This window comes from Eulemur rufifrons, chromosome 4 (genome assembly GCF_041146395.1).
Source record: "Eulemur rufifrons isolate Redbay chromosome 4, OSU_ERuf_1, whole genome shotgun sequence".
Taxonomy (NCBI): domain Eukaryota; kingdom Metazoa; phylum Chordata; class Mammalia; order Primates; family Lemuridae; genus Eulemur; species Eulemur rufifrons.
This window is the reverse complement of record NC_090986.1, coordinates 23,861,912-23,887,743: the sequence shown is the minus strand read 5'-3', so window position 1 is coordinate 23,887,743 and position 25,832 is coordinate 23,861,912. Positions and strand designations below refer to the sequence as shown.

At 37.2% G+C, this 25,832-nt stretch overlaps 1 non-coding gene across 1 annotated transcript; it reads left to right on the top strand.

The window, feature by feature from the left end:
• The first annotated feature begins 11,034 nt into the window (after positions 1-11,034).
• LOC138383126 (small nucleolar RNA U13) lies at positions 11,035-11,142 on the top strand. The gene has a single exon (XR_011233567.1). It is a non-coding gene; the product is annotated as a small nucleolar RNA U13 (small nucleolar RNA).
• The last annotated feature ends 14,690 nt before the right edge of the window (positions 11,143-25,832 follow it).

Here is a 25,832-nt window from a genome sequence, read left to right as displayed (position 1 = left end):
ACCAAAAATGCTCACTCATTTATTCAGCAAATGTTTACTGAGCTCTCACTGTATGATAGGTTCTTGAGAGACATTATTAAATAAAACAGGAGGAAATTCTTGCCTTAGTAAAGCTTAAATTCTGGTATACAGAATATTTATTTATTTTATTTTTAAAATCTATTTGTGAATCCTTTAATTATTAAGGCAGTGCATAGATCTCACTAAGTTTTATCATATCATGAAATGGAAGCTCTCAATGTTTACTTAAATATGAAATTGTATTGCTAAACAAATGATTTGATCCCAAGGAAAATTTTCCCTGTTTCTAATCTTATATTTTCAAAAAATGTTAAGTAATTGGCTCGTATATATTAAAATATAATATTCTCAGTATTCATGAGCTAAGGAGATCCTGTACTTGCATATTGCATCACACAGAATTAGATTAAGTAGGGTGTGATAGAAAACAAAAGTAATTGTGAGCTAAAAAAGCTATTTTATTTTTCTGCCATGTGAAAAGGAGTCTGGCGGCAGGCCCTCCAGGGCTGATGCAGCAGCTCTGTTGTTCCTCAGATGTATTTGGAATGGAGAACCCCGTACACAGTCAAGGACGGGTCATTTCTCGTAGGAGATAAAAAGAGAGCTGTGATAAAACAATTCCCTTAAACCTTGGAATTAAACCTCACAAGTGTTAGGGCCAAGTACTGGGCACTGGGAATTGGCTTGAAGACTTGCACATCATTTGGGTCTAGTGCCATGGATTATAGAAGGATACTTAATCACCTCCAGGTGGCCTTTGACAACAGTGGCCATATTTTGGTGACTATGTGGTCTGAGAACATTTCTTTTTCTTTGAGCACTATTAAAGGAAAATAAATGATATAGTTAAGAGCATGGACTCTAGCTTTTTAGCACTACAGTTTATCAAGAATTTTTCCGTTCATAATGATTCTTCCATATAATTTGTGACCTTCCATACTCAGCCAACCTGGAAGAAAAGAGTAAAGTTAGGACAGGGATCATGCACCGCACATTTTTGGATTTCTGTAATCTCCCAGCACAAGGTCCTACGTGATCTTGCCTTCCTTCCTCCCCAGCTTTATCACATTCTTCTCGTCCTTCTGTCACCTTTCTCTTGAGATTCCTGGAATGGCCCATATGCTTCAGTATTGATGAAACAAGTAACCCTCAAAGAAAAGATGTGCAGGTACTGCTGGGAGTCCCCTAACAAAATGGCCGTGTCTTCACACTGCAGTGGAGTCTACCACTGCCAAGCCCCACTCGTGCACACAGATTCCAATCCTAGCTCCAAAGGAGGAATTGCAATTGGTTTTAATCCATAATGGTGTTATAATTTCACTGTTTCTCCAGTGATTGGGCTAGGGGAGGCCCGATGGCACTATTATGGAGGTCTGCCACATGGGGCCACCTAGCAATATTTTGCTTTTCATTAATAGATTAAAGAGGACAGAATTGTCCAGCATAGCCCCTGGTCCATTTTCTGTCCACTTTTTCTAGCTTGAAAGCAGACATGAAGCCAGCAATCATCTTTTATCGATAAAGTTGATACAGATAAAGAAAGTCTAAGAATCTTTCAAATTTACAGCCCAGGTCACTGTTGAGCCTCTGAATTCATGTCACCAATTGCCTCTGTCGACACTTGTTGTTATGTGAGTGGGTGATCTGAATGCATTCCTAACTGATAATTCAATATCTGACTATCAAGAATTACAGAGGGAAAGGAGAAAATAGAAGGTAGAATTATTAAAAAGAAATTTCAGAACTCAAGGGCAGAGGGCTGCAGATTGAAAAAGGTCATTGAGTACCCAAAACAATGAAGAAAACGAAACCTTACCACGGCATATCCCTGGAAATTTCAGAACACCAAATGTAGTCTCTTAAAAAAAAAAAAAAAAAAACCCTAAAGGTTAACAGAGAGAAAAAAACAAAATTAGACACACATAAAACATCGAGAATCATAACGGTATTAGACCCTTTTACGACAACACTAAGGCTGAAATGTAATGAGGTCTTGTCTTTGACTTCTGGAGCAAATGGTTTCTATCATAGAATTCCATACTCAACTAACCCGGAAAAAAGAGTAATGTTAAAACAAAATTATTTTTTTATATAGTCACGCTCTTGTAATTTTTACTTCTTATGCATCTTTCTTGGGAAACTCCAGGGAGAGAAAGAATATTCTCCACCAAAGCAAGAGAGTGTGTGGAGAAAGAAACCACGGGATCCAAGTAACAGAGTGTTTGACACAGACATGGAGAGACAAAAGCAATTCACCAAGACAGTAATGAAGAAAAGGCCCCAGATGAGAGCCACTCAGCAGATAAAGAGCAGTTCTTCCATATGGGGAACAGAAAAAGAAAAGACTCCAAGAAGGCTGTCTCCAAAGAGAAAAGAAATGGTATTTGGCCAGAGGAGCTTTCCTGTTCTTGTGGAGAGTTTAGAGAAAAATCTATTATATTAATAGCACACACACAGTCAATTTAGCAAACAAAAAATAAAATAAAATAAGACACTTTTTAATTACAGGAAAACCAAAAGGTGTGCAAAGTATTATAATCATTGCACAATGTGGCTCATTTGTGACTGATACTTATAAGACATAATAATAGAAACCATAAACATTGACCTAATAAATAACTGTGATATAGGTAGTTTGGGAAAACAGGAGGAAAGGTTGTAGAAAACTAAATTCTCATCTATTATAGTAAGAATCCATAGATATCTAAAATTTAAAAACAAAGAGATAGCATTATGAAACTTTGTAAAAAAACATCAGGGAAATTCCTGACAAAAGCTGAAAGATTTTAAAGCAAGGGGTAAAAATGGACAGGAAAGAGGATCTCTGTTTTTCCTTATAAATCTGATAGGAAATTTTAACTTTAAAGAGCATGAACATGTTTTACTTTGATACAAATTAAACTAAAATTTTTATCTATAAATAATTGAGGAAAGCATTAAAACAGATCTTTCTAGTTGCTAAAAGGGAATTCTAAAAGCAAAAACAACTGTTGAATGAAGATTTGTTTCCATGATCTGGCTTTCTAGCTGTTTGTTTCCATGGTTTTTTAGCAAATATTTTCCTACAGTCTGAAGCAGGCCTGCTAAAACTCACTACAAAAACTAGGTGCTTTGGAACATTAGAAAGGTTTCTGACAGGAGAATTTAAACATCTTAAGAGAACAATTTACTGGAAAAAATGTTAAAAATTTAGCAATCTGTACAATGTTTTCAGTCACCTCATGTACTTTCCTCCTTTGAAATACAAAATTATAACCTCGTAAAGAAAAAAACACTTGAAAAAGTGACAATCTTCACTCTTTTATACAATATTAATAACTTGATAATAATTCTATAAATCCTGTGAGCCCTCTATGAAATATCATTTTCTCAGGAAAGGCTCTTCCTGGAAATAGATGTATATTATTGGACTATAATAATTCATACTTTTTACAATATAATAATGTTGAAATTATGATTTTATGATTGACCTTATGTTCATATTTTAAAATAAAATTATATCTTTAAAAAGGGATTGAATCTGTGTGTGTGTGTGTGTGTGTGTGATGAATATATACGTGAACAAGCAAAATAATTTCTAACATTGTTTTGTCTTTTAAGTTTAAGGAAATGGAAGAGCCCTAGATAAGCTTACCAGTGGCATGGTATCCAGTAAGCCAGGATCATTCTTACAGAAAGTTTTTGCTTTGAATCAACTCATGTATTCTCCGTCCCTCCCTTCCCCCTTCTTTTCCTCTTTCCTTCCTTTCATCCCAATGCAAAATCAAATGGGAACTCTGGAGAGAGGGTATGTTCCATAATAGATTAATGCAAACAGCAACTGTATCGATTATCTCAGTTAAATGCCTTAATAATGACTGGGTTGATGATCCTGGTTATAGCTCTCTTGGGTAAAGCAATCACTTATTCAAAAGAACCCTTATAAGGGTACATCACAATAAGCCAGTTTTCTCCTATGCAGAATTCTACTTAAAACCTTTCTATCTTTGTATGAGCTATTCCGTCATCTGGGAGTTTTCATTCTAGTCTACCTAGCAAATCTGAACCATCTTTTAAACTTGGCTTCGAATCAACTCTTCTAATATTAGATAGTCTTGTTCACAATCTCCACTCCCAGACTCTCTGTATTAACCAACCATCTCTCTCGCTCTGTAAAATGACCACACAAACCCAGTGCAGGCTTCTAGAATGTTCTTTAGCACTACGGCTGGCTTTCCCATCAACATGTGCTTTTTAAGAGTCACTCTAAAGTACTTATACCAGTGTTGGGTTTTTGTAATCATACAATTTAACTAAAGCTTACACAAACCAAGAAAATGTGCATGGGCAAAAGATACATTTCTCTGAAAGCTAATTTGAATGCTCTTTTGAGAAAACTCAACGTTAAGTCTTCAAAAGCAGAAAAAATGTGCAAAAACTAAATAGGCAAACTGAGTGTAAAATTTTTACAAAAACAATCAAAAATCTAGAAGGATGGGAAACTCTGGGGCTCTATTGAGTCTTTTAATATTGACACATAATAACTGTACATATGTATGGGTATGATGTGATATTTCAATACATGTATATGATGTATGATAATCAAATCAGGGTAATTAGCAAATTCATCACCTAAAACATGTATCATTTCTTTGGTGTTAAGAACATTCAAAATTCTAGTTCTAGTGTTCAATAGCACTGTTGGGTGACTATAGTAAACAACAATTCATAGGAGTCTTTTGGGTTCACTGCTCTATATGTACATTGAAACTGAAAATCATAGAAGATTCATTATAAACATGGTTTACACGAGAAAGAGTCTTCAGATTTCCAATCTCTGGGCTGAGACACACAAACAGGTTTGGCTCTTTCGCCAAGGATTGACAGAAATATTTTTAAAAGTTTATATTTTTAAAAAAATGCTTAAGGTTTGTATGTATTCTTTTCTTTGACTACCCACTTCAACTAAACTTTTTGATTAACCAATTATTCATAACGTCTGACCAAAAAAAAAAAAAAAAAAAAAAGACTTCCATCATAATCACTTTCTCTTCGGAAGTACTTTTTGTTCATTGGCAAAGATTGTGGTCTGAATGTTTTTGTCTGCCCAGAATTCGTATGTTGAAACTCAATCTCTAATGTGATGGTGCTAAGCGGTGGGCCTTTGGGAGGTGGTTAGGTCATGAGGAATCTTCCCTCGTGATTGGGATTAGTGCTCTCTCTTATAAAAGATGCCAGAGGGAGCTTGTTCACCCTTTTCACCAAATGAGGCTGCACTAAGGAGGCGTTGTCTTTGAAGCAGAGAGCCGGCCCTCGCCAGGCACCAAATCTTGGACTTCCCCACCTCTAGCAGTGTAAGAAATAAGCTTCTGTTGTTTACAAGCCATGCAGTTTATTGTAATTTGTTATAGCAGCCCAAACAGACTAAGACAACAAACTAAATTTTCAGTCAATAGATTCAATGCTTTAGGCACGAGGCTAAGTTCTGAGATTTAGCTGTGAAAAAGGAAATGTGGTCCTGCCCTTGTGGAGCTTCAAATTGTTCACAGTTATATTATTTTTTACCATCTCACTAAACTATAAATATATCTACGTGTCTGTTTTTCTTGCTGTTTGACAACCACCTAAAACATAGGAAATGCAATTTCCATTTTGGTATATTCAGTGCCTCGCAAAGTGTCTGGTACTTAGTAAAGACTAAATAAAAGTTGGTTGAACTGAATTAATAAGTAAAGCCAGAAACTATTTTACCTGAAAGTCATAATATCTATGAGCTTATCAAGACCAATATCATGACTTATAATTCACAGACTTCTCTGCCTTAAACCAATGGCTGGAATTGAAGGACAAATACATCAATAATTTTTTTTAATTTAAAAAATGACTACATGATTGCATGATTACTTATTGACTGGGGCATTATTTACCAAGGAACGTGCTTACACAGCAAGCACCTACTTTCGGAAATTTTCATTGTAGTTTGTCCTCAGCATGTCTTCTGCACGAAAGTTCAGCAAGGAAGTAACCTCACAGTCATGTGCATGCTTTTTAACGAATTTGGTCTGCCCGAAAGATAAGTCAGAATAACAATTCATTTCTAGTAAGGGAGGGCCTTTTAAGCTGATATTCTTCAAATGTTGTGCTCCTCCCCGCACTTAACACTTTAATCCTATAATAACAGCCTGGAATATACATAAAGATTCCTCAGAACAGCTTGCACTTTTAACAAGTTTTATTCAGCTAAAAGAGCTCTTTATTCCCACCCAGAAGAAAAATCAATAAAAATTCATATGTGAAAACTTAATCAGTATCACTGATAATTTAATCTTGAAGATCAACACGGTCCTCTCTGACTCTATGATGAAATCTGATTTTTGTTTCCAGGATTTGTTGCTTAATAAAGTCATCTAAATGTTGTCAAGTATATTTGTTCTGTCATGTGGTCTTAACGTCAGTCTTTGATGTTTCTGTGCTACCCATGGATGTCAAGATTTCTTTAACAGATGGTGGAGTTTCACACTTCCAGTTTCTCAATATAACTGGAGCAGATATCTGGGTAACGTGCAGCATAATTTACTAAAAGTACGGTCACCTTCTTATGTTGTTTTCCTTGAGAAATTTAAAAATATAGGTAAGTACAAATAACCTATCAAATATCTATGAACCTACCACCCAGTATTGAAAGCTGTTAACATTTTGACACATTTGATTCAAATCTTTTTTTAGAAAGAAAGCATAATAAAGCATTAGGAATAAAATTAAAGTCCCTTTTGCTCTCTATTCCTTTCTGCCCCAAAGATAGCCTTTGTCATGAATTTAATATATATTTTTAGTCTATTAAAAAATTATACATACATATTTGCTCCAGGAACATAAAAGAACATTGATTTGAGGATTTCTTTATTAATGTGAATGAGTTTTTAGTATATTCACATAGTATATTTTTAGTATATTCACATATGCAACTATCACCACAATCAATTTTAAAATATTTTTATCACCACCCCAAAAACCTACAACCTTCAACCTTCCCATCCTCCCAACCCTTGGCAACCACTAATCTTTTTGTCTCTATAGAGTTGCCTATTCTAGACATTTCATATACATGGAATCATACAATATATAATCTTTTGTGACTGACAACTTTTACTTAGCATAATGTTTTCAAGATTCATTCATGTTGTAGCATGTAGAGGTACTTCAGTCCTTTTTATGGTCAAATAATATTCCATTCGATGGGTATACCACATTTTGTCCATCTATTCATTAGTTGAACATTTTGGTTGTTTCTAACTTCTTGGCTATTATGAATAATGCTACTGTGAACATTCATGTACAAGATTTTGTGTGAACATATGTTTTCATTTCTCTTGGGTATATATCTAGGAATGGAATTGCTGAGTCAAATGATAACTCTATGTTTAAACTTTTGGGGAACTGTCAGACTGTTTTACAAAGTGTCTACACCATTTTACATTCCCATAAGCAGTGTATAACGTTTCTAATTTCTCTACATCCTTATCAACATTTATTATCTGAATTTTTTGTCTTATCCAGCATAGTGAATATTAAGTAATATCTCGATGTGGTTTTGATTTTGTATTTCCTCAATGACTAACAATGTTGAGCATCTTTTCACGTGCTTATTAGGCATTTGTATATTTACTTTGGAGAAATAGCTATTCAGATCTTCTACCAATTCTTTAATTGGGTTATTTGTCTTTTTAATATTGAGTTATATGAGTTCTTTATATGTTCTTGACACAAATCCTTCATCAGATATCAAATTTACAAATATTTTTTCAATTAATTTGTTCTATTCATATTTTCATAATTATAAATGAGTTATAATAAACACAAGTAAGCCTCTTATGAATCTTAAAGGTACAGTTCAATTAATATATAAAGATTTAAGATATAAACACTGGGGTGTGTACATGTATATATACATATGTATATACACACATTTATATGTGTATATGTAATATATACACGTATATCCTGCCAATATAATATATTGATTGATTTGATTTTCTAATATTTGTTTAAATATTTTGAGTCTATTTTCATGAAGAATATTGGTCTGCAGTTTCACTTTTCTATAACATCTGGGTTTTTTTTGCTGAAGAGTTTGTAAAGGATTGGTATAAATTTTTTTTTTTTTTCATGATTTGAGAGAATTGAACAGTGAAGTCATCTGGGCCTGATATTTTTCTCTGGGAAGGCTTTTAATTAGAAAGTATTTTGTATTGGATGCTGGACTTAGTGTGTTTTATAATGTTGAGTTCTAAGTTCTGTTAACTTCCTGTGAAGGATGTTGGACTTTGTTTTAAAAGGTACCTGTGGACCAGTTGATGATTTTGGGGCTTATTTTTAAGTTTCACTCAGTAGGTTTCAAATAGCCTTTACTCTAGGACTAGCATAGTTCCACCACCAAAGCCAGACCCCCTGTGTCTTTATTGAGTGCCCTGGGTGTGCAGCAAAAGCTTTCCACGCTGGGTGGTTGGAACTTGAAGTTCCCTCATCTGTGAGCTTTGAGACTTGTTCATCTTAAAACTCCCTGGCAGTCCTTTGGCCGATTCATAGTCTCCTGCACATGCAAAACGTAATATTCAGCCTCAAAGGGAGCCCTGCACATATTTCTGGAGCTCTTATTCCAGGCAGCTCTTTCCTCTCTGTTACTCTGCCCCACAATTGCAGACGCTTCACCTTTCCCACCCTCATCTCTGTCGCCTCATCTCAGGGAGACCACCATTCTTTTCTCTAGGTCCCCTTCTGCAATGTTATTCAGAAAGTCTCTCTGGGAAGAAAGTGTGACTCATCTCATTTCTTCCCCTTATCTCAGAGATCACAGTTCCGAGTGGCCTATTGCCCGGTACCCGGACACAATTGCCTTGTTTATTTCATCTGGCTCTATTTGTTTACAGTGAAAAGGTAAGTTCACTTCCAGTTATCTTATTGTGCCAGAAGCAGAAATCTCCATGTACCTTCCAGATTAACATGAATGCTCGCCTTCATCCAACTAGTCAAGAGAGGTCCACTCTTTCTCCCCTTAGATCCCCTTTTTGTGATAGATTGGGGGTCAGTACTGACTTCTGTCACCTAGATAAGAAGAACAGGAGATGTGCCCAATGCCTGGAAGACTCACGTGCCCCGCGCTGGCTGCCGTTCCTGAGATTGCTCCTCATACCCCCACCAGAACAGGAGTCTCAGCATCAGGGATGCATCTGTACCTGGGATGGAGACTTTTATTTTTCTAATTTTTTACCACCCCATCTCTGTACTATGAAATTATCTCTAGCAATAATCATGAAGTACATTTCACACATGAATTAAAACATTCATCTACCAAACAAAAATATTACCCCTTTAGTGAGCCCTCTCTGTTTCATGCAGTTTTAAATTCAAAGAAACAGTCCAATGGGAATAATTCAATAATTAAAAACAAAGTCCAAGAGATCACATGGATTGAAAGAATTAGAATAAGATATATTCTGTTTCTTTGTCTTTTTAATCATTGTACTATCACTGCTTATTTCTAGTTTACTGCTGAAACACAAGAATGGGGAATACCATTAAAGTTGGTGACACAAACTGCTCCTGAAGCAAAGTCAAACTTTTTCAAACCATTAAAAAATTACTCTTGAAAAGATCCTATATAGCTAATTCTGCACATGTAGAGGGCTGGCTGTATAACTGAGAGCTCTCTTGTTTAAATTCCATGTAAAGCGCAGTGGTCATTAAAGGATTGATAATAAAATGGTGGTTACCAGGGGCTGGAGGGAGGAGGAGATGCTGGCCAAGCCATAGGAGTTTAGTTAGACAGGAGAAATGAGTTCTGGAGCTCTATTATACAGCATAGTGAGTACAATTAGTAATAATGTATAGCATAATTGAAAATTGCAATGAGAGTAGAATTGAAATGTTCTCATTACAAAAATGAAAAGTATGTGAGGTGATGGATATGTTCACTAGCTTGATTCAATCATGCCACAATGTGTGCATATGTATCAAAACATCACATTGTACACCATAAATATATACAACTTGTCATTTGTCAATTAAAATAAATAAATGCAATTTTGGAAATCTTGTTAAAAATGTAAACCCAGAGGGAACTGATTTTTTTTCACAGAGGAGCATTTTATCACTGACGTTTTTTTAGAACTGCAGACACATGGTGATAATATAAAGCAGATTAACGTTTAGCTGTTTTTATTATTGTTGCTAAAACTGTCTACGGGCAATGTGCTCCTCATTGCCTGAACTCTGGATGGACCGCTTCCACCACCCACCTGCGGGACTTCAGCAGCCCAGGGCAGCACCCCCTCTCTGAAGAAGTGTTGTGATGGCTGACGCCACAGTGGGAACCCAAGCAGTCCTATCTAGCTCCTGCACATCTCTGGGACCACTTTGGTGTCTGTGGCCTTCCACTTCCCTCAGTCCAGCAGAGGTTCTCAGGGTGTCAGGGGTGGCGGACGAAAACATCTCCATCACTTCCTTGCAAAAGTAGGCTAGGCTCTTAATGTCTAACTTCTCAAGTGACATAGCTCCTTGGTTATACATATTCCCCAACACACATGGCCGAATAAGAAAGGGTCTGGATAGCTGGAAATATTTTACTTATCATTGTTACATCTACAGTCAAAGAGTTTGGTATATTCATTTTTTGGTAATAAAGTGTTATGTTAGTATCGGTGATACGTTGTAGAACAAGTTGGAAATTTTCTAGCTCTCTGTTCTTTCAAACAAATCAAATACAGAAACTCATCTCTTTGAAGTGTTTATAGACCTCTCCAATAAAACCCTCTGGACTGGCAACTTTTGGTGAAATAATATTGACTAAATTCTTTAAATTAAATAAGAATAAGCTTAGCTTTTATAAAAATTACACATGACACTTATAAAGAATTCAATTAATACAGAAAAGGCAAAGATGGCAAAGATGAAAGTAAAACACTCAAATGCTCTCATCTGTGAATGATCATTTAACATGTGGACTTTCATAAAGATTATATTATATTTTTTAATTAAAACATATTAAATGTAATTTATCCACACGTGATGATTGGGTTTTCACACTTGTATGAGATGTGCCTCTCTCAAATCTTGTTATGACGTCAGCATATCACTCATGTGATGTGAATAAAAAGATTCCTCTAAAATTAAGGGAAGATACTGAACAAAACATTGAGGGTGTGGAGTCATCACATATCACTAAATATGAAATATAATTTTAGACAGTATCAGCTACCTGCAGGGCTAGATGAATGCATTAGCAATTTCATTCTTCTTCCTACTTTCAAGTATTTATATTCTATAACCATAATTCCCCAAGTTGTTTAGTACTTGTCTTATATATAGATTAATTCAACACTCACCACGGTATGAGGTCTTCATTTCTAAGTTCTTTATTTTACTTTATCTCTGGATTTTTGTCATCAAGTCCCTTGCTAGAGAGGGCTCATACTGTATTTTGCAGGCAGGCCCAAATGTTCCTTTCTCCTGGAAAGGAGGGTCAGCTTCATGAGTGCGCAACCTGTGCAGTAAGGCAGAGTCTCCCACTGAGACAGACCCCGTGTGTGGGCTGAAGTTCTGGTGCCCCACTATCTTGAAATTCTTAATTTTTTTTTTACCAGGGATCCCTTGTCATTTTGCTTTGGGGCTCACTAATTGTGTAGCTGGTTTTGACTGAAAGGTGTGTGTTTGGACATGAAAGTTCTCAGTCAGTCTCTCCTCAGAACATAGTAACAAATGTCTTCTAATAGTTGACAGTTGGAGGCCAGCCTAACGTCTTTCCCTCCTTAGGTTATTTGGTATGGGCGCTTGGATGCCTGAAGAAATCCTTTTTTATCTCTGAAGTGCAACCATTTAACCAGAATATTTCTCTGTGTTAAGCTTCCTACATTCCAGATCTTTTGGAACACAGTATGCTCCTGCCTCAATCTGCAGACTTGTTTCAGAGGATTATTCTTGTATAATATATTTAGGTATTTTTTTAGACAGTGAAGAGGCTGACCCGGACCTCCATATGTTCTTTATTAGGCTGCTCTCTCGTGGGACCTCAAACTTCCATTTGCAGCAGTGAAGGGGAGGCTCCAAATCTCTTCCTCCAGGAGCAAGGACGGAGATCTCTTCAGAAAGCAAAACAGAACCCTGACCCCAAATCCCTCTCCAACTAATTTATGGCAAAATTCCTTGAAAAGCTGTCTATTATTACTGATCCCATCTTTGAGGCCGTGGTGGCTTCCTGCTGTTGCTAATCCCTTGGCTCAACAATACCCATCTGTCATCGCAATGCCTCCCTCACACGTGGAACCAATTGCTTTCACTCTGTTGCCCCCAACCCTGTCTTAAATAATTAAAGTGGTTTCTCTTTCCTTGGTTAACTCCTGACTGTTGGAGATACATAGGTGAATATTTTAGTAGTAGCCATTAGATTGCACTTATTATTTGTATTGTTTAAATACTGTATTGCATCTTCTCTGAGTTTTGTGTCTGTCTGGTCTATCAGTTGCCATAGACTTGGAGTTTTCTACTGTACTGACGGCTTCATCAATTTTTTTTTTCCTTATAGTTCTGTAATTTAAAAAATATTTGAATTATTATTTAGTAATATGTAGTATTCAAGTCATACAAGAGGAAAATGGTTATATTTTTCAAGTTGGAACTCAAGGTCAAGTTCTTCTCAATGAATTGCTGAGCGCCTGCAAGCTTACGTGGTCTCAGGGCTCTAGCGGGGAAAAGTGCAGTTTCAGTTTGCACATGTCTTTTCTGGGTCTAGTATTTTTCTTTCTCTGGTTTCTTTCTCAGATTTCTTCTGATCCAGTTTGCTTTTTCTTCCAAACATTGCTCAAAGTTTCTGGTTCTGTAGTTTCACACTTTTTTCCCAGCAAGGTGATAGATGTATTCCTTTTCACAGCGTGTGTGTGTGTGTGTGTGTGTGTATGTGTGTGTATTTGACATACACATACAGATATTTCCATTTCAGTGGAATGAATAAAGTAACTTTATAGACTTTTCCTTTCTGGGCCTGTTTTTATGGTATTTAAATCATCAGTTTAAAAGCATTTACTGCTAAAATCATCAGGGCTTAGACTTTACAAAAGTAATTCTTTGATAATATTTTAGTTTTTAATAGTTATTTTTACAAATTTTCTATTTTCTTTAAGTTATTTTGAAAATTTTTATATTATATAAATCTGAACTTCTATCAAGATTTTCAAGTCTATTAGTGTTATTTTATTCTAATTCTGATTTAATTTTTAAAATGTAAAACTCTTCCTTAGGTTAATTTCTCTATGTATTCTTATGCATAGCTGAAGAGAGCCAGTGGTTTATTAAGTTCATTGCCACTTTTATTCTTTTATAAATAAATAATTTAAAATTAAATTTTATAAAATATACATTTTTTTAAACATGTTAGTAAAACATGCTTATGTTTTATGTGAAAAAAATACATGACACATAAAGAAAAAGTTGACACCCCTCTCTCATTCCACTTTTTATTGTCCTGAAATAATGCTAACAGCCCAGTGTTACTGTATTGCAACCCTCTTCTGCATGCTTCTATGAACACAAATACACACATACAGGTTTTTATTGTTTACTTGTTTTTATTAAGAAGTGTTTACTATACACATTACTTTTTAACTTCCAGTTTTCAATACTAAGGTATGTTAGAAGCCCTTTAAGTTAGTGTGCATAGATTTGCTTTATTCTTTTCAGTAGCTGCATAGTATTCTATTGTGTGGACACATCATTAAGCATTCAATCTTTCCACTATCGAGGGACATTAGAATTCCCATTTTGGAAACTGGAGGACATTATTATTTATGTTCAGTGAAGTGTAGCCAGGAACAGAAAGTTAAGCACCACATGTTCTCACTCATATGTGGAAGCTAAAAAAGTTGATCTCATAAAAGTAAAAAGTAGAACAGAGGATACTACAGAATGGATAGGATAGAGGGAAGGGAGAGATAGAGATGTATTTAAGGATATAAAAGTACAACTAGATAGGAGGAATAAGTCCTAGTGTTCTATAACTATTGTTAACTGGTAACTATTGTTAACAATAACATATAGTTTCAAATAGCTAGAAGGAGGATATTAAACATTCCCAACACAAAGAAATCATAAATGTTTGAGATGGTGGATATGCTAATTGCCCTGATCTGATCACTATACATTATATATATTGAAACATCACTATACACCCTGTGAATATGTACAATTATTGTCAAGGAAAAAAAATTAAAAAATGAATTTCCATTTCTGAATACTACAATTTTGCAATAGATTTTTTCTATGTGTTTTTAATTCTAGATTATAGATTCCCTCTCAAATATTTCTTAGAGTGTGCATTTTTCACATTAATATTTATTACCAGGTTATTTTAGTAGCAATTTAAATTTTATCCAGCAGTGTAAAATAATGACCATTTCCTTACATCTCCTTCAGCAGTGAATATTATAAGTAATTTTTAATTGATATCAATCTTATGAGTGGAAAGGTTATCTGGATATTTTAATATACATTTCTGTGACTACTAATGATGTTGACCTTTTAAAATATATTTCTAGGGCCCATAACATTTCCTTCTTTATCAATGCCTGGTCACATCCATTTATTCCTTGGATTGTTGGATATGTTGCAGGCACTGTATATTTAGCATAATAATCCACTGTGTCATAGTCATTTATTCATGTGACTAATAGTCATTGAGCGCTTACTGCTTACCAGGCACTTTTGAAGGTGGATAGTGAGTGATAAACAAAGAATAGTATAGTTCTCATGAAGTTTCCATTCTACTGGAAGAGACAAGAGGTAAGTAAACTAAAGTAGTATAATTTCAGATGGTGTCAAGTGCTATGAGGAAGCATAAGGGTAGAAAGAAAATTACAGGGATTGGGGACGGGGGCGGGACGCAGTTCAAACGTGGTGACCAAGTAGGCCCTGGAGAAAACACTTGAAAAAATTTCCAAATGACATGAAGGAGAAAGTCACGGTGAAATCTGAGGACAGTGCATTCCAGGCAAAGGGAAGAGCCAATGCTAAGAAATAAGCTTGGTGTGGTGGAAGAACAGCAAGAAAGTCGGTGTGGCTGACGCAGGGCGTTTAAAGCAGGCTTGACAGAGGACGCAACTGGGAGCTCGAGGGGAGCCAGGTCACGGGGGTGCCTTCTAGGCCACGTGAGACGGAATCATTCTGGAGGCTTTCAACTAGAGGCATGGATTGACTAATGTTCGGCTTTGTTTTATTATTCGGGTGTAGGCGGAGAATATAATGGAGGGAGTCAAAAGTGAGCTGGGGGTTCAGTTAGACGGACAGCGTAGGAATCTAGGAGCAAGATTAGCGCAGCTGGATGAGGGTAGCAGCGTAGGAAACAAGTGGGTGTCTAGGGAAATGTTTTGAAAATAGGGCAAAGCAGCTTTTCTGGTGGTTGGATGTAGGATGTGAGGTTTCAGCAGGAATCAAAGGTGATTCTCAGGGCTTCTGGCCTGAACAAAAGTTTGGTGCTATTTACCAAAATGAGTAGCACTAGCGTGGCGGGGGGGATCCGGGTAGGGGACAGTCTTGAGGGTGAACATCCAGAATCCATTCTTGGACATGCTGAAATGGAAATGCCTGCTAGGCAGCCACAGGGAGAGGCTGGCTGGTAGTTGGGGAGAAGAGTTTGACTCTCAGGGAAGCAGTGAAGGTGCATATGTTAAACCAGGCATCAGAGTGTAGGTGACATTTGGCACAGGACCCCATGGAATCACCAGTCAAGCACCCAGGAATATGTTTGCTGAGAATTGAGCTCTGGGACACTCCAACATTTAGAGGAAGAGAAGAGGAATGAATTAGGCTGCAAAGCAGCAGTAAATGAGGTAAGAAAGGAAGCAGGAGAACACAGCATCCTAGATAGGATCTGAATCCTGGGAAGTATTCAAGTACGATGGTGGGATCAACTCTGTTACATGCAATGTGCGTAAAATACGTTTCTAGTCCATTGTTCACTGTCTGACTTTTTTTTTGCAATAATAGAAAGAATATTATATTCAAATACATATTTTATTTTATGGTTTTTGAGTTTCTTAGTATGTATAACAAGTTCTTCCCCAGCCAAGGTTATATAAATATTTATGGGGTTTCTTCAAATATTTTTATTCATTTTATTTTTACTTTAAAATATGAAATCTATATGAATTTTTTTTTGTAGATTATGTGAAATAAGTGTCTGGTTTGTTTGTTTGTTTGTTTGTTTGTTTTTCATGGAGATCCAGTTATGCCATCACCAGTATGAAACTATCTTTTCCACACAGAATTGAAATATGTCCTTTGTCATATATCAAATTCATATACATATATATATTCCTGGATCTATTTCTGGATACTCTATTCCACTAAACTATTTGTCCATTTCGGATGATTCTACAGTAACAATTATTCTTAGCCCAAGTTGGGTCAGGTGTCCACTCCTGGTCCAATTAACTCTGGCCAGGGAAGGTAGCATTGCATGGCTTCACACCTGCCAGCTGTAGGAACATATGATCTGAGAAAAAAATACAAAATACCCATACTCTTGCCATCCTTTAAGGCAGTGTTTATCAGATAGTAGACAACAACTCATTCGGTTGGGACACAAGCTTTATGGGTTCCAACCAGGACTTTTGGTTAAGTGGTGTATAATAAAGTGGAATACATAATAAAGTATATAGCCCATTATATGGGAAGATATTCTTTGTGAAATTTTTATGTTAGATCTATATGAACATATGTTTGCCACTGTGACATGAAATACAAACGACTAAAAGTGTTTGGAAAACACTGAGTTAACATGGGTTTAAATTGCAGGTCATTCATGAAACCATTCCAGATTATGTCACCCAGAAGTGAACTCTTATCTTCTGACATTCTCGGACTCCTTTCTTAAGCCACATTCTAGGACATATTAGAGCTGCTTTTGTAAGTATCTCATTTTTACATTGGAATCTCTCTGAGCATCGAGGGCACACATTGTTCATTTCTGAATACTTGGCAAGGTTCTTAGGATATTTGCACATTGTAAATGCTAAAAACATATTTTGCTAATAGATGATTAAGTTTTACCCATATTTAATTTTAGAGGTAACAAATTGACAAGGGAAGCCTGGAAAAGAATCCGGGAGGCAAATGCGCAAAAATTTACTTCAGTAAGAGAGAAAAAAAAACCCATATCCATTGTCCATTTATTTGTTTCAACGAAAAATCCCTATCCAGATTTATAAAATATTTTTGAAGTTTTCAAAAGGGGATTTTGTTATTGGATGAAGCATTTCTCTCTTAATGTATATAGGACAAGACTTCCTAAACTGAGCTTTATAAGTAAGCTTTAGGAGTACATAAACTCTGTTTATATGTAAAATCTGTGATTATATGTAAAAACAGTGGAGTGTGAGAGTCTAAAACTTTGTATTCTCTAAGGAATTGTCCCATGATCCAGGAAATCACAAAGTCAGTCTCTGATACATATCTTTCAGTGAAAAAAAGAAAAGAATTTCCCAACTTTCTGCATTTCTCCTTAGCCTCAGTCCTCTTCCCTCTTATCTTAAAAAGCATCCAGCTAGTGTTAATGATTCAGATTCTCTCCCTAGTCCAAAAGGCACCTTCTGCTATTAAATTAGGTAAGGAGGAAGGCACTGGGACTCTTTCAGGCCATTAGGAAATCAGTTAGCCACCGATCTCCTGTGGCCTGCCCGTTTAGTAATCTCTCATTGGCTTCCCACAGCAATAAATCACCTGCCTGCTCAGCACCTTGGCAGTTCTGGGAATATGTGGTCATCATGCTCATAGCCCCTCTGTGGTGCTACAGAAATCTGAAAGGTGGTGCATAGCCTCACTAAAGTTCCGTTTGGTTTTGGTCTTTCTTCTGGGTGAGGAAGAGCACCAGAAGCCACTATAATGGTTATTTGAGACCCCCCACATGATGGGTCTCTAGGCGGGGGAGCCAGGGTAGTTGCACCCAGAACAACTGAGAGGAAAGTGCAACTGATGTTTAAGTAGAATTTAATGTCTGCCCTTTTTATCTGCAGCACTGCCTTCGGAGGCTCCCCCACCAGTGGGACTTCTTTCAGCACACTCCCAGAATAAGCTGCAATCGCTGGGAAGTAGTCCAGGCAGTGTAAACACTGTGGCTATTTAAACAGCTACTTCCCTTCACCTTGAAGCTCATCCTCTCTCCTTCATACTAATTTCCACCATTAAAACCGACCTTGCTTTCCAGAGGTGAGATAGCAGAGCCCCAGGGAACCTGACCTAAGGTTTAAAAACCAAGTAAAGATTTCCAGCCAGCCAAGAGATATACAGACACATTACCGTCCAATTTCTCTGGGGTGAAGTGTGCTACCTTTCTAAGAAAATGCTCTGGTTCCATTTCTGTAGTTCTCCAAACCTGCCCTTTTCCAGCCTGCAAGTCATCAGCTTTCAGGAAAGTGGTCCAGGTTGGATGCTAATTCAAGAAAGCCAGACTCTCCCAGCAGCAATTAGCTGGAGGAAGGGATGCATCATTCTGGGTGGTTAAAGAAATAGATTCCTGGTTTTTTTTTTTTTCCCCCACTCCAGCATGGGATCTAAAAGCCTAAAACATTAATCTCTGCAAATGCTACTCCCCCTCTGCCTTAATTGAGCACTTATCTTCTAGACAAACAGTTTAGTGGTGAAATCAAATCACTTAAAAGGTGACTGTTTTGGAAAAGAGACTCTTAGGACAGCAGCCATCTCCACTGTCCATTATCCACTGAAAGTGCAGTTCGCTATTCTTGGCTGAGCTTTTATTTTCCCGCACTTGCTGTTATGCTTCATACTGTTTCACGTTGAGCAGCAGCCTTGGAACATCTGAACTTGGCTGCCTTTCTTCTCTGCCGTTCATAATAACTCCCTCGCTTCTGGATAAGCAGGATATTAATTCTCCACATGGTTCCTGATGAATCAGAAACACAACAGGTGGTATTCATTTGCCAGTAGACTCCCATGACCAACAGTTGGTTTCCAAAGTAGTGTTTTCCAGTAACCCTGAGTTTCATACACACGGGAAAGGAAGTTCACATTCCCAGCCCTAGTCACAGCCCTCGGCAGAAAGAGGAGTCCCATCTCTCTCCCCGCTGGAGGCTATTCTAATCTGTCACCACGTAGTCTTACGCAGTGAGCTTATTAAACTTCCATCTCTCCTAGAAATATTAGCGACAGTGGTAAAATAATGAAGAAAGAGCTTGTGCAGATGCCTCCTCTTCCCATTTCCCAGCTCATCCTGCTCACTTCCAAACAGGCCTCTTGACTTCTCTGTAGAGGTAGTTATAACGGATGCTTTGCCTGCTGATTCCATCGTGTCCACAGCTCTGGTTTACTTTAAGCACCACAAGAAGTCCAAAGACCTCCATGTCCTTTAACGCTGCGGTCCCCAACCCCCAGGCTATGGACCAGTACCCTTCGGTAGCCTGTTAGGAACCAGGCCACACAGCAGGAGGTAAGCTAGTGGTGGGCAAGTGAGGGAAGCTCCATCTGTATTTACAGCTGCTCCCTATCGCTCATGTCACTGCCTGAGCTCTGCCTCCTGTCAGATCATCAGGGCATTAGATTCTCAGAGGAGCGTGAACCCTACTGTAAACTGCACATGTGAGGGATCTAGGTTGCACACTCCTTATGAGAATCTAATCTCTGATGATCTGAGGTGGAGCTCAGGTGGTGATGCTAGCACTAGGGTAGCAGCTGCAAATACAGATTATCATTCGCAGAGAGGTTTGACTGCACAATAAATGTATTGCACTTGAATAATCCCCAAACTGTTTCCCCCACCCCCAGCCCTGGTTTACGGAACAATTGTCTTCCATGAAACTGGTCCCTGGTGCCAAAAAAGCTTGGGGACCACTGGTTTAACACACTTTTTTTTTTTTTTAAAGAGAAATCATGCATTTGAAAGACTGAGGATATACCTTCACAATAAGAATAAAACAAGAAGTGTCAAAGTGAAAACGTCAGCGATATCAACTGTCAAACTTAGTACTTAAGGAAATCGGACATTTCATACTTAATGACCTAATAGTTTGCAACTTTTCTCTCTCTCTTCATACCTCCACTACCTGCACCCAATCCTCATTCCTGGCATGTAACCATTCTTCCTATTACAGGACCCACTTTCTCTTGGTTCTCCTGCTGCCTCTCTGGTCTCTCCTTCTTGGTTCCTTTGCGTTGTTTCTCTTTATCTTCTACTTCTCTAAACTTTGGAGTGCCCCAGGGTTCTGTCCTCAAGCCTCTTCTCTATCCATACAGACCTGTGAGCTCAGCCAGGCCTGTGGTTTTAAAAACCAACTATGTCTACACCTTTAGACTGGACCTCTTCCTGAATTTGAGGTCCACATATGCACCTGTTTGCTTAACATCTTCATCTTGGATGTCTAATAAACATTTTCAACCTGACAAGTGAGTCCAAAATTAAGCTCCTAATTCTCCCGCCCTGTAAATCCAATCTTCCCACACTTTTCATCATCTCGGTGGATTGCAATGCCACCCTTCTGATTTCTTAAGAGAAAAAACTCAGGGTCATCCTGATTCATACCCTCCTCCTGTCTGTATATTCCAATCCATTAGAAAATCATCCTCTAACATCAAAATATACCCAAAATGTGTCCACTCACTCCTTACACATGGACCCAGCACTTGGAACAGTACCTGTCACATTGAAAGGGCTCCGTGACTATCTGCTGAATACTAAATGGTCTATGGCTTGAAACTACATAGAAACAGCTAACTTATAATTTTATAATTAAAGAAATTTTAAGTGATGTGACATCATCAGACCATTCACAAAGATTATTGTAGATGCAGAGAGGTGAGAGAACATCATGGTGGGTTTGTGACTATTTTAGTGACTCTCCCCCACAGCAATGGCACAGCCTGCTGTATTCACATGGATTTCTCAGCAAAGCAACAGGTCAATCCCTTCAGATTTGTTTGTGCAGAGTTTAAACTTCCAGTGTCAATCTAAACATCAACTGGGCTGTACTTTTGCAGTTAATGTTCTTCCCTTATCAAGTACCATTTATTTTTTTAAAAAACAAAACCCAATAATTCAGGTATACTGGCAGAAATCCTATAGGAAATATAGAAAATTTCAATTGTGGAGTTATATTTAAAAAATTTCAACTTTTTAAAAAAAATTTGACTACCTAGAGAAATTCCAAGTATTTAAATATTTATTTATTCAGTCTTTACAACCCACTTCATTCCACACACTCAGTTCTTCAAATGATTAATCTAATTCTGAGTAGCACTGATGCCCATAAAGGATAGCTCTGTGTGCTTTCCACATGAGCCCAGAGCATATTTTAGTTGGATGGAACAGATAATCACAAAAGTTAGTTTTACTGCCCCGTACGACACTAAACAGTTTTATCTCTAATTCAGAAAATGGTTTCAGTCTGTCTTTCCTGGTGGATTTTTCCTGATTTGAACCAGGTTTACCTTTTCAGTGGTTACTTCATTAATGGGTTTTATAAATCTAAGTTATACGTGTGTTGTGTGTTTCTATAAGACAAATGCATTCAAGTGGCTTGTAATGTGATCACGTATAGAATGTACCTGGTTACATTGCCTTATTTGTTTGTAAATGTTATTTTGTTGATGTATAAGGCAGAGGAAAAGCGCACAGCTAATAGATGTAAAAATCCAATGGCTTTTTTAAAAAGTGAACCATAAACACATGTAACCAGCAACCCGATCAAGAAACAGAACATGGCCGGGCCCGGTCTCTCACACCTATAACCCTAGCACTCTGGGATGCTGAGGCAGGAGGATCGCTTGGGGTCAGGAGTTCGAGACCAGCCTGAGCAAGAGTGAGACCCTGTCTCTACTAAAAAATGGAAGGAAAAAAAAATTAGCCATGCAACTGAAAATAGAAAAAAAATAGCTGGGCGTGGTGGCATGGGCCTGTAGTCCCAGCTACTTGGGAGGCTGAGGCAGGAGGATCGCTTGAGCCGAGGAATTGGAGGTTGCTGTGAGTTAGGCTGATGCCAGGGCACTCTAGACCAGGCAATAGAGCAAGACTCTGTGTCAAAAAAAAAAAAGAAGAAGAAGAAAAGAAAAGAAAAGAAAAGAAAAATGAAAAGAAATAGAATATCACTAGCTCCTCACACCAAAGACTTCCTAATCCCCTTTCCTGGTGCTCACTGTCCTCCCCACAAAAGGGAATCTCTCTTCTGGTTTTAATCATCATAGATTAGTTTTGCTTATTTTTGAACTTTATAAAAATGGAACCATACTGTATTTGTTTTGTTTCTGGTTTCTTTTCTCAACATGTTTGTGAGATTCACCCAGGCGTGGGAATAGCAGTAGTGTATTCATTCATTGTCTTATGTAGTTCATTATATGAGTATCCCACTATTTACTTGTCCATTTTACTACTCATGGATGTTTGAGTTGTTTCTGTTTTGGGATTATTATCAATATTGATGTTATAAATACTTCTGTAAATTTCTCTTTTTGTATATATGTAAGCACATATAAGGGTGGAATTGCTGGATCATAGGGTATACCTATGTTTAGCTTTTGTAGGTACTACTGTGCTAAAAAGCACTAATCAAGTTATACTCCCATGAACAGTGTGTAAGAATTCCTGTTGTCGCACATTCTTGCCAACACATGGTAATGTCAGGTTATTCAATTATAGCCATTCTGCTTGGCATATAGTGGGATTTTATTTTAGTTTTAACTTACATTTTCCCAATGACTGATGATATCAAATAACTCTTCCTATGTTTGTTAGCCTTTGTATATCCTTTCTTTGTGTGAAGTGACTGTTCAAATCTTTTGTCCATGTTTTGTTTGGGTTGTTTGTGCATTTCTTACATAGAAGTGTTTTAAATATTTTGGATATGATGAGTTCCTTGTCGTTGAAGCTACACTCACATGTTACTTAACCATGAGGATATGTTCTGAGAAATGCATCATTAGGTGATTTTGTGATCGTGTGAACATCACAGTATGTGCTTACACAAACCTAGATGGGATAGCCTACTACTCACATAGGCTATATGGTATAGCCTGTTGCTCCTAGTCTACCGGCGGGTACAGCATGTGGCTATACTGAAAACTATAGGCAATTGTAACACAACGGTAAGTATTTGTGTATCTAAACATAACTCAACATAGAAAAGATACAGTAAAAATACATTATTGTAATCTTACAGGGTCACTATCATATGTGGACTGAAATGTCATTCTGCAACACATGCAAATGTCTTCTTGCAGTGGCTTGTCTTTTCACTCTAAATAGTGTCTGAAGATGAAGAAAAATTTTCAATTTACTGATCTTTTACTTTATGATTAGTGCATTTTATGAGCTATTAGAACATCTCTGCCTATATCAGGGTCATGAAAATATTCTCCCATACTGGAAGCTTTACATTATGTCTTTCACAAGGGAGTCAATCTTCAGTCTATCCAATATTGACTAGTAGATTTTTGAGTGTGTTGTATATGTGAGTTAAGTCTCTCTTGGTTAATACTTTGGAGGGTAGGACATCTAAAGGTGAAAGACTTAAATATCACATGCAGATATGCCTACAGATACCAAAACATCTGTACAGTTTAGGGGAAAGTAATTTATAAATTTAGTGATTTAGTATCATGTTGACCAAATAGATGAATGATATTTTGACATTTTGACTAAAATGGCTCAATTGCCAGTTTGCCTTTGGCATTGTGTAAACACAGCAAAGGGACTGAACGTGAAACTCTACTTAGAAAAGAATGGTCTTGAAATTGGCTTCTTGCCCAGACAAAATTACTCCCAAGATACACCTGTTAACAAAATTGGCTTGATTTCCTCAGTCACCTCTTATTATGATTATAAATTAATCATTTTCCTAGCAGGGGGCCGAATTGGGTCTAAGTTTCCTCTGACTTTAATATCCAATGATTCCCTGTTTCTCTGCTATTCCAGGCAAATCAGTTGATTAATATGAAAATTAAAACATAAATAGGTTTAAAGTGGCCACAGGCCACAAAAGATAATTTTAGACTCTGTGACAGCGGAAAGATTATTTTTAAAGTCCTTTTGGCTCTAAGAGTTTCTATGTATATGTACATGCATGCATAAACACACATGTATAAACATATATACTTATATCTTTATATGCACACATATTTTTCTGTAAATATGCATATATAAAAATATAACCTTAAGAATTATATATTAACAATTATAAAGAATTTTGTGAAAGAATCATATTGTTTTCTTATTTGTTTGCTATTGAATTTACCATTATTAATGTAACCTAATATTTCATAAAATCTAGGAAGTACTGTTCTATCATGCAGATATTACCAATTTTATCATTTTAGGGTTACTTCTTTTTACTTTCAAAATGTCTAATGGAGAAACATGTTTAATGGGAAAAATCTCTATAAATGTATTTTTCTGTTATCAAATTTTGTAAAAATTAGGAGATAGCAGTGGGGTGGTTTAATTTAATATATCGCTCAGAAAACAAACTAAAATTCACTCTGTTAAAGTTTGGGGGTAGGGGTGGAGCATCTCAGAGAGATTGACAGTGGTTCTCCAGAACGATTGATACTGAGGACAAAGACAAGTGATGTGACTAGCAACCAGGCGAGTCAGGCCAGAGTATTCAGAGATCCCGTGGACAGAACAACAACAGTGTCTTCAGACATGGTGCCAAATCAAAGTCACGGGTGAAGATGACAACACTTAGAACCAAGCGGGTTCTTGTTTGGGCTACTCACGTAACATCTCGGTATCAATAGGGATTTATTTAGTCAATGGCTGTCAAGGCTTCTTCTGAGAGTCTCTGGGCTACATGGAGAGCTACTTAGCTGCAGAATTGCTGGATTAGTTAAAATATTATCAACAGTCCATATTTTAACTCTTATGCCTGAATTGCCCTGACAGCACTCTTTGTATCAATTATTTTTAGAATGAGGAGTCCTAAATATTTGGGAATAGACTTGGCATCAATTTATCTATCCTCACCCCTAATTTTCTATTCTTGGTCCCAAAGCAGCCAACTCAGACAATGGGGGCCACTTTTTCCTGGGATGGAAGTTAGATGGGATGTCCCTGACTTCTCTTGCACTATGTATGTGCCCCATTGTGTTCACTATCAGGCTTGAAATTTACGTGGGCATGATTACAAACATCTCAGGCTGGCAGCAACATGGCAACAAACAAGGTATACTCTAAAAAGCTGAAGCAACCCTTTCTTCTCGTGAGGGCTTTGTCACTTCCCACCTTATTCCTATTTTAGCCTCCTGCCATTTCTAATATCGCCTTGGTTGATCAGAAGCAGGCCTGTTTCTTACTGGTCCATTTCCCCCAAGGGTAGTATCTCTGCAGTGTGGACTTGCCTCTTATTGACATATTTTCTCCTAAGATTCATTTAGAGAAGTGCATTATAGGGTCTAATATAGAATGGGGTGAGTGTGCAAGCACTGGGACAAACCTACCAGGTCTGGAATCCTCACTTCAGCTTTTACAGGCTGAGATCTTGGGCAAGTCACTTCACCTCTCTATGCTTCAATGTCCTCTAAAAACTGGAGATGACAATAGTACCCACCTCATAGGGTGGCTGTGAGGATTAAATGAGTTAGCTATGCCAGGCTCATAGTAGATGTTACCTATCCTTGATTTTGACTCAACTACTCTTTCTTATTTAGGGATATAGTTATTGACAGTCAATAAAGGCATGGTCTTGCTGATCAATGAATGCAAAATTACCCCTGATCCACTAATGTGGATCTATATACATATCATTTGAAGTCTAAGTAGTTAATATGACTTTTGCTCCTATTCGGTT